Below are 14123 nucleotides of genomic sequence, written 5' to 3'. Positions count from 1 at the left end.
GTTGGTCACGGGCCACAGGTGACACTTGCCAGTATTGACATCACTGGTGACTGATGAGTAATGACTAATGAGGATAGCTATCACTCATAGCAGGGTATTTCTTGCCGTGAGATGGCTTGCTTAGCGGGTAGTGAGTCTGTCTGCAATTGCATCAACTTGTTTAGTTTTAATAAGTTGACCTAATGCCTTACACAGCACCCTTTCTACACAGGCAGATGAATGGGCTAAGGCTAATAGGCCACACATTCTGAAACAACACTGAACTTAACATGATTATTTGCATCTTTCACGGTACGTAACTTTTGGCTCCTCAAGCTTTGTTTTACAGAGAGTGTGTCTTGTCACTGTTCTTCCAAAACAACTAAGTATTTTTTTCCTGGACGAAAGTTGTTAAATGTATTGTAAGTTCAGCAATTAACTTAACTCTTCTTCCAGGGTGCATTAATTGCTTCCTTGGACTCAATGATCTCTCTCTTTCACACACACACACACACACACACACACACACACACACACACACACATCCATTTAGCCGGCCTCACGATTATTCAGAACATGATTCCTTTCTTATAATTACTTTCTCTCTCTCTCTCTCTCTCTCTCTCTCTCTCTCTCTCTCTCTCTCTCTCTCTCTCCCTAGGAGTCTAAGATAGAGAACTATATATTCTTTTTTTCTTTAATCATGACGAGATTACAACAATTACATAGAGAGAGAGAGAGAGAGAGAGAGAGAGAGAGAGAGAGAGAGAGAGAGAGAGAGAGAGAGAGAGAAAGGAATGACAAATTGACCAATAAATAAATCAATAACTATATTGTTATATTAATAACAATAATAATAATGATTATTATCATTATTATTACAATAATAATTATAATAAAAATAATAATAATAATAATAATAATAATAATAATAATAACAACAAAAATAATAATTCTATCATTTTATTTCTATTCTCTCCATCATTAATATTTTTTATATAAGGCTGAATGTTAATCAAGCCATCATAAAGTGACAATACCAAAGAAAATAAAGCTCGTTGATATTAAAATCAAGGCATTGTAAACTTCCAGACGTCTTTACGTGTTAGGTACCATACCAATGATTAGTAAAGTTGCCATACGTTGATTATTACATTATACTGTACAGTCACTCGCAGAAGTTCGACTACCTTGGACAGTCGCGTGCCTTGTCGCCCTCTCACCTTGGAGGGATTTGTAAGTTGAGGATTTGTTTACCCTACGAGGGAGGGACAGGGAGGACAGGAAAGGAAGGGAGATACAGGTGAGAGATATGGGAGAGAATTCAGAATCACGGGAGGCCAAACGAACTGTGTGTGTTGGGGGGGGGGTGCCGTGAATGTATCATGTGTCTGTGTCACATCATCAGCTATTTCTCCAGGATCCTGACACTTGTAATAGCACTGACATTATCCATATTATTAATGACATTCTTAATATCATTGTTATAATATATAATGATGAAAATGTAACTAAGAGAGAGAGAGAGAGAGAGAGAGAGAGAGAGAGAGAGAGAGAGAGAGAGAGAGAGAGAGAGATCACACACACACACACACACACACACACACAACACACACACACAGTTTCCTTGGCCTCCTGTGACTGAATTCCCTCTCTCTCACCTGTATATCTCCCTCTCCTGTCACCTCCGTCCCTCACTTGGAGATAAGCAAATCTTCTGCTTATAACCGTTTCAGAGCTAAGAAGACACGCGAGTTCCGCGATTGGCCAGTGTCCAAAGACAGTCGGACTCAAAGAGGAAGTTGTAGTGCGGGATAGTTTGGAGGACAGCGGCGGTGTTGTCATCACTTGGTAACGAGCACTTTCATAGAAAACGTTTTTAGGAGGAACTTAAGATTTCTTTCATGCCCCATCTCCCCCCCCCCCTCCTGACCCCTTCTCACTACATACATTTTTTTTTTCTCCATTATCTCTCGGTTATATACTTATTTGACAAATAAAACATATATATATATATATATATATATATATATATATATATATATATATATATATATATATATATATATAAACAGAGAGAGAGAGAGAGAGAGAGAGGGGGGGGGAGGGAGATTAAAACAAGCATAAAAATAGTGCACTTGATGGGGTTAATCCAACATGCGCAGTGTTTGTGGTCATACACTTCCGTATGTAAAACAAGCAAAGCATTTGATGAAAATTCCATGCGATGTGCTTCTAAGTGACATTATAAAGTCTATGAGGAAAAAATAAGGCCAGCGCCAGTACTCACACCCTACGTGCACAAGCTGTTACATCTCATATGTCACAAGCATGCCCAACACCAAAGCCATTATGTAACAGCAGGGAAACTAAAACATATACCAACCTTTATTGTTGTGGAGGTAGAACACTTCAAGGAACAGAACACATTTATATAAATGATGGAGGCTCATCTAGTGTGCCCATCCCCTTTGGGAATGCTTTCAGAGAGAAATGAAACTGAGCAGATTAGTTGCTTCTACCCCCCCCCTTTCCAATGATAAATATCAAGAAAATTGATAAGGTCAATAATTAAGAAAAAAAAACACAGCAATCAATTAAGTAAAAATTCATGTAAAATCTTTAAAAGTTTTCTAGTTTTTCCAATTTTCTTTTTCCCTGGCTCTCTGTTTTTCTATTATAATAGATAAAAAAAATGTCTAAGCCACCATGGCACAGTGGAACCATGCGCGCTTTGGCTTCTTCAGTGAGAATGTAGGCCTTGTAGGCGAAACGTTACAGAAATAAAGTACTCCTGCGATTCCTGAGTTTCCCTACACCACCAACTCACCAATCTGTTCCACTTCATAGCACACACACACACACACACACACACACACACACACACACATATATATATATATATATATATATATATATATATATATATATATATATATATATATATATATATATATATATATATATATATATATATATATACTGTATATGTATGATTTTTTTTTTTTTTTCGAGGGGGGCTATCCATGCTTTAGGGAGTTTTACAAGAATGGGTTCTGACAAAACCGGTGGAGAGCCTTAGTGAAGGTGCTCAGCATAGTGCACCCAAAATGCTGGTGGGGTACGGGAATTTAAAAGAACTTAACCATATGGAGGGGGGAATCTTGAGGCCTCCGAAATGATACACAGGAAGAAATGCTAAATTCTGCAATGCAAATAATGATCAGGAAAGATATCACTATTTGTTGAAAAAATAGAAATTAAAATTAAGTAAAAAGTTCATTACTAAGGAATAATGTAGAAAAATAATTTTGAGTGTCTTATTCATTGCTGCACTTTGCTTAAGCTGGAAAAAAATAACACTAGCTGGGTCATGGATGTTGGAACACCATTTTTTTTCTTTTCGTAATTCTCTAGTGTATGTATAATACTTTTGAGTGAAAATAATTTTGGGGGGCTGAGCTCCCATAGCCTCCCATGGCTATGGCCCTGAATAGAAAAGATGATGCCATGAATAAGGTAAAGAATTATGAAGGGCAACTAGAAGAAATCAGACATTGGAAGAGAGAAGAGAAAGGTGACATAATAACAATGTACAATTTAATAAACCTTTTGGAAAAAAGTAGAGACAAGTTTTGCAGATACATATAAATGAAGGAGCAAGATGTACAAGAGGACACACAAAAAATATTAAGAGTAAATGTGTTGGTGACATCAAGAAATATAGTTTCCCATACTGAAGCATTGATGTGTGAAGAGATGATCACACATGGTCACAGATGTTAGTGTGACAAAAATTAAAGGAATTGGATAACAGTTGATATGGAGACAACACAAATATAATTTAAAACTAAGGCCTTCATCAAAATTTTTAAAAACTCGTGAAAATCTAAAAAGAGTCTTTTGAAAATATAGATTAAGTGGCCACAATTTTCAAACCCTACAGATATGAGGAGCTTGGTTCGTATAAGTGTTTTTGCTATATAAAAAGTAGAAATCGTGTTAATATGTCAATAGAACCATCAAACTACCCTTAAAATCCGTGAATCTCAAAAAGGAGCCCATTGAAAATATAGGTTATGTGGCCACAATTTTCAAATTCTACAGGTATGAGGAGCTTGGTTCGTGTGTGTTTTTGCTATATATAAAGTAGAAATCGTGTTAATCTGTCAATAAAACCATTAAACCTCCCTTAAAAACCCGTGATACGCAAAAAAGAGTCTTTTGAAAATATAGATTATGTGGCAGCAAATTTCAAACTCTACATATATGAGGAGCTTGGTTCGTGTGAGTGTTGTTGCTATATTTAAAGTAGAAATCATGTTAATCTTTCAATAGAAACATAAAAGCAACCCTTAAAAATCCGTCATATTCAAGAAAGAGTCTTTTGAAAATATAGGTTATGTGGCCAAAATTTTGAAATTCTACAGATATGAAGAGCTTGGTTCGTATGACTGTTTTTGCTATATATAAAGTAAAAATCGTGTTAATCTATCAATAGAACTATTAAACTACTCTTAAAAAACCGAGATACTAAAAAAGAAGACATTTGAAAATATAGGTTATGTTACCAAAATTTTCAAACTTTATAAATATGAAGAGATTAATTCGTGTGAGTGTTTTTCCGATACATAAAGTAGAAATCATGTTAATCTGTCAATGCAACCATTAAACTACCCTTAAAAACCAGTGATACTCAAAAAAGAGTCTTTTGAAAATATAGGTAATGTGGCTAATATTTTCAAACTCTACAGATATGAGGAGCTTGGTTCGTGTGAGTGCATTTGTTATATATTAAGTAGAAATCGAAATAATCTGTCAATAAAACCATCAAACTGCCCTTGATAATCCGTGATACTCAAAAAAGTGTCTTTTGAAAATATAAGTTATGTTGCAATAATTTTCAAACTCTACATATATGGGGACCTTGGTTCACGTGAGAGTTTTTGCTATGCTTAAATTAGAAGTCGTGATAATCTGTCAATACAACCATCAAACTACCCTAAAATACCCGTGATACTCAAAAAAGAGACTTTTGAAAATATAGGTTATGTTGCAATAATTTTTCAAACTCTACATATACGAGGACCTTGGTTCGTGTGAGTGTTTTTGCTATGTTTAAAGTAGAAATCGTGTTAATCTGTTAATACAACCATCCAAATACCCTTAAAAACCCGTGATAGTAAAAAACAAAAAAGCATTTGAAGATATAGGCCACAATTTTCAAACTCTACGCATATGAGGAACTTGGTTCGTGTGAGTGTTTTTCCTACATAGAAAGTAGAAATCGTGTTAATCTGTCAATAGAACCATCAAATTACCCTTAAAAACCCGTGATACTCAAAAAAAGAGCCTTTTGAAAAAATAGGTTATTAAGCTACAATTTTCAAACTCTACAGAAAAGAGGAGCTTGATTCGTGTGAATGTTTTTCATATATATAAAGTAGAAATCATGTTAATCTGTTAATAGAACCATCAAACTACTCTTAAAAATCAGTGATACTCAAAAAAGAGTCTTTTCAAAATAAAGATTAAGTGGCGATAATTTACAAACTCTACAGATATGAGATGCTTCGTTCGTGTGAGTGTTTTTGCTATAAACAAAACAGAAATCGTGTTAATCTATAAAAAGAACCATGAAACTGCTCTTAAAATCCTGTGATACTTAAAAAAGTCTTTTGAAAATATAGGTTATGTGGCCATAAATTCCAAACTGTACAGATATGAGGAGCTTGGTTCATGTGAGTGTTGTTGCTATATTTAAAGTAGAAATCATGTTAATCTGTCAATAGAACCATCAAACTACCCTTAAAAACCAGTGATACTAAAATAAGAGACTTTTGAAAATATAGGTTATGTGGCCACAAATTTAAAACTCTACAGATATGAGAGGGTTGATTTCTGTGAGTGCTTTTGCTATAAATAAAGTAAATATCATGATAATCTATCAAAAAAACCATCAAACTATACTTAAAAACCTATGAAACTCAAAAAGAGTAATTTCAAAATATAGGTTATGTGGCCAAAATTTTCAATCTATAGAGATATGAGAAGCCTTGTTCGTGTGAGTGTTTTTGCTATAAATAAAGAAGATAGTTGTATTTAATTCTTAAATACAACCATCAAACTACCCTTAAAATCCTCTTTTAAAATATAGGTTATGTGGGCATAAATTTCAAACTGTACAGATATGAAGAGCTTGGTTCGTGTGAGTGTTGTTCCTATATTTAATGCAGAAATCGTGTTAATCTGTCAATAGAACCATCAAACTACCCTTAAAATCCCGTGACACTCAAAAAAGAGACTTTTTAAAATATAGGTTATGTGACAAGAATTTTCGAATTCTACAGATATGAAGGAGCTTGATTTGTGTCAGTGTTTTTGCTATACAAAAAGTAAAGATCGTGATAATCTGTTAATAGAACAATCAAATAACACTTTAAAACGCGTGATACTCAAAAAAGTGTTATTTGAAAATATATGTTATGTGGCCACAATTTTCAAACTCTACACATATGAGGGGCTTGGTTCGTGTGAGTTTATTGCTATATATAAAGTAGAAATCGTTTTAATCTGTCAATGGAACAATAAAACAACCCTTGAAAACCCCTGATACTCAAAAAAGAGACTTTTAAAAATATAGGTTATGTGGCAAATATATTCAAACTCGAAAGATATGAGTAGCTTGGTTAGTGTGAGTGTTTTTGCTATATATAAAGAAGAAATCGTGTTAATCTGTCAATAGAACCATAAAACTACCCTTAAAAACCCGTGACAATCAAAAAAGAGTCTTTTGAAAATATAGGTTATGTGGCCAGAATTTTCAAACTTAACAGATATGAGAAGCTTGATATGTGTGAGTGTTTTTTACATACATAAAGTAGAAATCATTTTAATGTGTCAATAGAACCATCAAACTACCCTTAAAAACCAGTGATACTAAAAATGAGTCTTTTCAAAATAAAGATTATGTGGCCACAATTTTCAATCTCTACAGATATGAGGAGCTAGGTTCGTATGACTGCTTTTATTATATATTAAGTAGAAATCGTGTTAATCTGTCAATAAAACCACGAAACTGCCCTTGATAACCCGTGATACTCAAAAAAGTGTCTTTTCAAAATATAAGGTATGTGGCAAAAAATTTTCAACTTTACCCTTTAAAACCCATAATACTAAAAAAAGTCTTTTGACAATATAGGTTATGTGGCCATAATTTTCAAATTCTACAGATATATCTGCAGCTTGGTTTGTATGAATGTTTTTGCTATATATAAAATAGAAATCGTGTTAATCTGTTAATATAACCTTTAAACTACCCTTAAAAACTCGTGATACTCAAAAAAGAGTCTTTTGAAAATATAGGATGTGTGGCCACAATTTTCAAACTCTATAAATATGAGGAGCTTGGTTCGTGTGAGTGTTTTTGCGACATATAAAGTAGAAATCATTTTAATCTGTCAATAGAACCAAGAAACTACCCTTAAAAACCCTTAATATTAAAAAAAGAGTCTCTTGAAAATATAGGTTATTTGGCCTAAATTTTCAAACTCTACAGATATGAGGAGCTTGGTTCGTGTGAGTACTTTTGCTATATATAAAGTAGATTTCGTGTTAATCTGTCAATAGAACCATTAAACTACCCTTCATAACACGTGATACTCAAAAAAGTGAATTTTGAAAATATAGGTTATGTTGCCTCAATTTTCAAACTCTACAGATATGAGAAGCTTAATTCCTGTATGTGTTTTTGCTATAGATAAAGTAGAAATCGTGTTAATCTGTTAATAGAACCATCAAACTTTCCTTAAAAAACGCTGATAATCAAAAAAGACTCCTTTCAAAATATAGATTATATGGCTACAATTTTCATTCTCTATAGATATGAGGAGCTTGGTTTATGTGAGTGTTTTTGCTATGTATAAAGTAAAAATCATGTTAATCTGACGGTAGAACCATCAAACTATCCTTAAAAACCAGTGATACTAAAAATGAGTCTTGAAAATATAGGTTATGTACCCATCGTCTTCAAACTCTACATATATGAGGAGCTTCGTTCCTGTGAGTTTTGTTAATACATATATAAAGTAGAAATCGTGTTAATTTGTCAATACAACCATAAAACTACCCTGAAAACCTTTGATATTCAAAAAAAGAGTATTTTGAAAATAAAAGTTATGTGGCAACAAATTTCAAACTCAACAGATATGAGTAGCTTGGTTCGTGTCAGTGTTTTTCCGATATATAAAGTACAAATCGTGTTAATCTGTCAATAGACTCATCAAACTACCCATAAAAACCCGTGTTTCTCAAGAAAGAGTATTTTGAAAATATTTGTTCTGTGGCCACAATTTTCAAAAGCTACAGATATGAAAAGTTTGGTTCGTGTGAATGTTTTTGCTATACCTAAAGTAAAAATCTTGTTAATCTGTCAATAGAACCATCAAACTATTCTTAAAAACACGTGGTACTCAAAAAAAAAAGTCTTTTGAAAATATAGGATATGTTGCCACAATTTTCAAACTCTACAGATATGTAGAGCTTCGTTCGTGTGAGTGTTTTTATTATATATAAAGTAGAAATCGTGTTAATCTGTCAATAGAACCATCAACCTACCCTTAAAAACCTATGATTAAAAAAAGTGTTTTGAAAATATATGTAATGTAGACAAAATTTTCAAACTCAACAGACAAGAGGAGCTTAGTTTGTGTGACTTTTTTTTTCTATATATAAAGAAGAAATTGTGTTACTCTGTCAATAGAACCGTCAAACTACCCTTAAAAACCCGTGATACTCAAAAACGATTCTTTTGAAAATATAGGTTATGTGGCCATAATATTCAAATCCTACAGATATGAGGAGCATTGTTCGTATGAGTGTTTTTGCTATATATAAAGTAGAAATCGTTTTAATGTGTCAATAAAACCATCAAGTTAGCCTTAAAAACCTATGATACTCAAAAAAGAGTCTTTTGAAAATATGTGTTATGTGGCCATAATTTTCAAACTCTACAGATAAATGGATCTTCGCTCGTGTGAGTGTTTTTACTATGTATAAAGTAAAAATTGTGTTAATCTGTCAATAGAAACATCAATCTACCTTTAAAATCACGTGATATTAAAAAAAGAGTCTTTTGAAAATATAGGTTATGTGGCCACAATTTTCAAACTCTACAGATAAGTGGAGCTTTGGCTGTGTGTGTGTTTTTGCTATGTATAAAGTAAAAATCGTGTTAATCTGTCAATAGAACCATCAAAATACGTTTAAAAACCCGTGATACAGAAAAAAGTGTCTTTTCAAAATATAGGTTATGTGGCAACAATTTTCAAACTCGACAGATATGAGGAGCTTGGTTCGTGTGAGTGTTTTTTGTCATATATAAAGTAGAAATCGTATTAATCTTTCAAAAGAACCATGAAACTAGCACTGAAAACCCGTGATACTAAAAAAGAGTCATTTGAAAATATAGGTTATGTGGCCACAATATTTAAACTCTACAGATATAAGGAGCTTAGTTCGTGTGAGAGCCTTTGCTATATATAAAGTAGAAATCGTGTTAATCTGTCAATAGAACCATCAAACTACCCTTGGTAACCTGTGATACTAAAGAAAGTGTCTTTTGAAAATATAGGTTATTTGGCCACAATTTTCATGCTCTACAGGTATGAGGAGCTTGGGTCGTATGAATGTTTTTGCTATATATAAAGTAGAAATCGTGTTAATCTGTCAATAGACTCATCAAACTACCAATAAAACCCGTGATACTCAAAAACGATTCTTTTGAAAATATAGGTTATGTGGCAACAATTTTCAAATCCGTATGAATGTTTTTGCTATATATAAAGTAGAAATCGTGTTAATCTGTCAATAGAACCATCAAGCTAGCCTTAAAAACCTATGATACTCAAAAAAAGAGTCTTTTAAAAATATGTATTATGTGGTCATAATTTTCAAACTCTACAGATAAAAGGAGCTTGGTTCGTGTGAGTGTTTTTATTATGTATAAAGTAAAAATTGTAATAATCTGTCAATAGAAACATCAAACTACCTTTAAAATAACGTGATATTAAAAAAAGAGTCTTTTAAAAATATAGGTTATGTGGCCACAATTTTCAAACTCTCCAGATATGAGGAGCTTCGTTCGTGTGAGTGTTTTTGTCATATATAAAATAGAAATCGTTTAAATTTTTTAAAAGAACCATGAAACTACCACTGAAAACGAGTGATACTGAAAAAAGAGTTATTTACAAAAATATTTAAACTCAACAGATATAAGGAGATTAGTTCATGTGAGAGCCTCTCCTATATATAAAGTAGAAATCGTGTTAATCTGGCAATAGAACCATCAAACTACTCTTGGAAACCCGTGATACTGAAAAAAGTGTCTTTTGAGAATATAGGTTTATGGTCACAATTTTCAAACTGTACAGATATGATGAGTTTTTTTTCGTGTGAGTGTTTTTACTATATGTAAAGTAGAAATCGTGTTAATCTCTCAATACAACCACCAAACTAGCATTAAAAACCTATGATACTCAAAAAAATATAGGTTATGTGGCCACAATTTTCAAATTTTACATATATGAGGAGCTTGGTTCTTATGAGTGTTTTTGATATACAGAAAGTAGAAATCGTGTTAATCTATCAATAGAACCATGAAACTACCCTTAAAAACCCGTGATACTAAAAAAAGTGTCCTTTAAAAATATAGGTTAGGTCCCCACAATTTTTAACTCAAAAGATTTGAGGAGCTTTGGTTCGTGAGAGTGTTTTTGCTAAATATAAAGTAGAAATCGTCTTAATCTGTCAATAGAACCATCAACCTCTCCTTAAAAACATATCATACTCAAAAAAGAGTCTTTTCAAAATATATGTAATGTGGCCACAATTCTCAAATTCTATAGGTATGAGGAGGTTGGTTCGTGAGAGTTTTTTTGTTATATATAAAGTAGAAATCGTCTTAATCTGTCAATAGAACCATCAATCTATTCTTAATTAAAAACACGTGGTACTCAAAAAAGAGTCTTTTGAAAATATCGGATATGTTGCCATAATTTTCAAACTTTACAAATATGTGGAGTTACGTTCGTGTGAGTGTTTTTACTATATATAAAGTAGAAATCGTGTTAATGTGTTGTTAGCTTGTTCTTTGTTTTTCCCATACTCCCTTTCTGTCTGACGTCACGTCCTTCCCCTCAGTCCTCGCTCGCCGCCGCCTCAGGCGACACGCTACGCCTCCTACCTCTCATTTCGCTAGGTTTACACTTGTTGTGTATTGTGCTACCGTAAATACACTTTCATAATGAATTCAGGTGTCTCCATGCTACCCCTGTTTTACGACAACTACCACAATGTCAATAGAACCATCAACCTATCCTTAAAAACCTACGATACTCAAAAAAGAGTTTTTTGAAAATATTTGTAATGTAAACACAGTTTTCAAACTCTACAGAGAAGGGGAGCTTAGTTCGTGTGAGTTTTTTTTGCTATATATAAAGTAAAAATCGTGTTACTCTGTTAATAGAACCATCAAACTCCTCTTCAGTTACCAATATTTTTCAAATTTTACAGTTATAAGGAACTTTTTTTGTTGGAGTTTTTTTTTGCTTTTGATAAGTTAGATATCAATGTAGTCTGTAAATAGAACCATCAAACATCCCTCAAAAACGAGTTTAACTGGAACAAGTAATTTTGAAATATAGGTTATTTTGCCACAATTTTCAAACTTTAGAGATATGAGAAGCTTGGTTCGTATCGGTGTTTTTTCCTATATATAAAGTAGAAATTGCATTAAACTGTCAATACAGCTATAAAACTATCCTTAAAAATCCGTCTAACTGAAACAAGAATCTTTTAAAAATATAGGTTCGGTGGTCACTATTTTTCAAAGTTCATGGAGATCAGAAACTTTTTCCTAAGAGTTTTTATGCTATTCTAAATGTAGATATCATTTTAATCTGTCAATAGTACCACCAAAATTACCTTTAAAAAACATATGACTGAAACAAGAGACTTTTGAAAATATATGTTTTGTTGACACTATTTTTCAATGTCCAGAGAGATAATAAAATTTAGCTAGAGCAGGGTTTTTGCTATTTATAGGATAGAAATCATGTTAATCTGTCAATGGAACAATGAAACAACCCTTAAAAAACTGTGTTACTGAAACAAGAGTCATTTAGAAATATCTTATGAGGCCAATATTTTTTCAAACTTTATAGTTATGAGGATCTTTGTTCGTAGGAGTGTGTTTTTTATTTTGATAAGGTAGACATCAATGTAATCCGTAAATAGAATCACCAAACTTCCCTTAAAAACGAGTGTGACTGAAACAAGAGTTTTTTAAAATAGAGGTGAAGTTGCCACAGTTTTCAAAGTCTACACATATGAGGAGTTTGGTTCGTATGAGTGTTTTCGCTATATATAAATTAGAAATCGCATTAAATTGTCAATACAACTATAAAATTACTCTTAAAAATTCATCTAACTGAAACAAGAATCTTTTAAATATATAGGTTAGGTGACCACTATTTTTCTAAGCCCACAGAGATGAGAAATCTTTTTCCTAAGAATTTTTATGCTATTGATAGAGTAGATGTAATATCAATCCGTCAATAGAACCATCAAATTACCTTGAAAATAACGTATGACTGAAACAAGAGTCTTTTGAAAATATATGTCATATGGCCACTATTCTTTAAAGCCCAGATATATGATAAAATTTATCCATAGCAGGGTTTTTCTTATTAATAAGGTAGAAATCATGTTAATTTGTCAATGGAACCATGAAACTACACTTAAAAAACTGTGTTACTGAAGCAAGAGTTTTAGAAATACAACTTATGTGGCCAATATTTTTCAGATTCTACAGTTATGAGAAACTTTGTTCGTAAGAGTATTTTTGATCTTGATGAGATAGATATCAATGTATTCTGTAAGTAGAACCACCAAATTTCCCTTAAAAACAAGTGTGACTGAAACAAGTCTTTTTAACATATAGGTAATGTTGCCACAATTTTCAAAGTCTACAGATATGAGAAGCTTGGTTCGTATGAGTGTTTTGCTATATATAAAATATAAATCGCATTAAATTGCCAATACATCTATCAAATTACCCTTAAAAACCAGTCTAACTGAAACAAGAATCTTTTAAAAATATAGGTTGGGTGACCACTATTTTTCAAAGTCCACAGGAATGAGAAATCTTTTTCGTAAAAATTTTTATGCTATTGATAAAGTAGATATCATGTCAATCTATCAGTAGAATATCAAATTACCTTTACAATAACGTATGACTGGAACAAGAGTTTGGTGTCAATTTTCAAGTCACTCGATCTACCAACAGTGCCGTGACAATATCCGATGAGCGATAGATTCTTACCAGGCCAGATAGAATTATAGACACCGTGCTGAATGAGACATTGTTTACAGATCAGATTGAAATAACAAGACTTGACAGGTGATTAATTCCAAATACACCAGGCACTCGCACAACACCAAACAACTGCACATTCATTCATCACAACAGTATTACAAACACACATACTTGACTCACTTTCCCTCTTTTATATGTCAGACTTCCTCCTCCCAGACAAAAGTACTCAGGTACAAGGTAAAAAGAATTAAAAAGTATTGTCTTTACCTTGCTCAGATAAGCTTGTTATACGCGTCAAGCATAAGTCAGAAATAACAGACCCTGGGGAGTGATGCATTTCCACCAAACCAAAAAAAAAAAAAAAAATACCAGAGCCTAGCAGTGATAGTCTTAGATCAGTAAGGAGTGAAGATGAAGGAGAAATCAGTAGCCACAGTGTGAAAGCTTACCCATAAACACCCTTGTATGGCACAACAGTTCCGGCGCTGCTTGCTCCTCTTTTGCGTTCCATAGTGACTTCCCATAAACTGCGTCACGACGGAGTGGAGATGCGAGGTGAACAGTGAACTGAGACAAGCTTAATTACTCCTTCCCATGGCCTTATCTACGTCTTTCCTACATTCTTCCCGTGGGCTTTTCACCCGCGGGAGAGTGACTGGCCTATCCTGTGGTCTTCGAGGCCTTTACACGGGCGAGGAAGAGTTACGAGGAGGGGACACACCACACAGCAATACACCGCAACAACACACGAGGCTCGTAAACACAGAGA

Source organism: Portunus trituberculatus, chromosome 31 (assembly GCF_017591435.1).
Source record: "Portunus trituberculatus isolate SZX2019 chromosome 31, ASM1759143v1, whole genome shotgun sequence".
Classification (NCBI taxonomy): domain Eukaryota; kingdom Metazoa; phylum Arthropoda; class Malacostraca; order Decapoda; family Portunidae; genus Portunus; species Portunus trituberculatus.
This window is presented reverse-complemented; position numbering follows the sequence as displayed.